This window comes from Neolamprologus multifasciatus, chromosome 7 (assembly GCF_963576455.1).
Source record: "Neolamprologus multifasciatus chromosome 7, fNeoMul1.2, whole genome shotgun sequence".
In the NCBI taxonomy this organism is placed as follows: domain Eukaryota; kingdom Metazoa; phylum Chordata; class Actinopteri; order Cichliformes; family Cichlidae; genus Neolamprologus; species Neolamprologus multifasciatus.
In genome coordinates this window covers 42930625-42931832 of record NC_140445.1, presented here as the reverse complement: position 1 = coordinate 42931832, position 1208 = coordinate 42930625, and the positions used below count along the sequence as shown (strand labels likewise).

The following is a 1208-nucleotide window of genomic DNA, read 5'->3' as shown; positions in this document are numbered from 1 at the left end:
CTTGTATATTATATATTGTGAATCTATACTAACTATATACTAACTTTGTGTTATTCAAATGTTGCATGAAAATACTGGGTAGTTTTGTGCAGGATAAAGAGGTTAGCTTGCATTAATGTGGTGAATTCACGGTAAAGCACTGTGCTGGACTGGAACACAGTGGCTGTGGTGGCCATTGTTGGGTTACATTGTGCAGTAGTGTAGCAGAGATTAATTTACATTTAAGATGATGGAGCTTAGATTCATTCACTGAACTCAATTCACAACCCACAAAGTGCAACAGGTCAGCTGATCACAGCCTGTACACTCTGGTGTGCAGGCTGTAGCTCATATTAGAAATGATTGTGAACCGTTAGTATTTTCCCCATGCTGAGCCACAGCAGATCATACTGCTGTATCTCACTTTCACCCCTGACAGACAATATTTTCTTTATTCTCTTTTACTGCTTGTGTCTGAAAAAACAGATTCTGGCTGAGTACATTCATTAGAATTAGATTTTAGCTTGGAATACCATTTATATTCTTGTGTACTAACATTATTTTTGTATTATATTAATATGGCAGAAATTCCAGTCACCTGTGCATAAAATAGATGGTAGAATTGTCCTTGAAGAAGCTACTTTTTACTTTGAGTACATGTCACAGCATGTACTTTTTCACTTGTACTTGAATAAAGAAGTTGAATCAGTACTCCAACTTTCAATTGAGTGTTTTTTTAATACAAGTGTCTGTACTTCTACTTAAATACAGAATGTCTGTACTTAGGAGTGGAACGGACAGCAGACACGCTCGCTCTGCTCTATCATAAAACCAGCTGAGACAAGGAAGAGCCTGCAGACAGAACGCAGCTCTTCCCCTGTCTCTGCCTTTTCTGTATAAAACAGGTTAGTAGTGTGAGCTAACTAATTGCAATGCACATAAAAGGCCTAAAATCTTTTCTTGTGTGTTAGTCTGATGGACTGAACAAGAACTTTCCTGCCAGTTGTAATGAGAGTTGCTTTTCCACTTGCAGTGTAATGAGATGCCGAGTCTTACTGCGTATGTTTTATTTTGTGGCAAATGCAGCTCCTGGACACACCTTTAATCCTGAAGTCACTAAAAGTTTTATATGTGCGTGACTGTGTCCCAGGTAGCTTGCCGTGATAGTATAGTGGTTACTACTCTGCGTTGTGGCCGCAGCAACCCTGGTTCGAATCCGGGTCATGGCA

At 39.4% G+C, this 1208-nt stretch overlaps 1 non-coding gene across 1 annotated transcript; it reads left to right on the top strand.

The window, feature by feature from the left end:
• Positions 1–1136: 1136 nt before the first annotated feature.
• trnah-gug (transfer RNA histidin (anticodon GUG)) lies at positions 1137–1208 on the top strand. Its single transcript has one exon. It is a non-coding gene; the product is annotated as a tRNA-His (tRNA).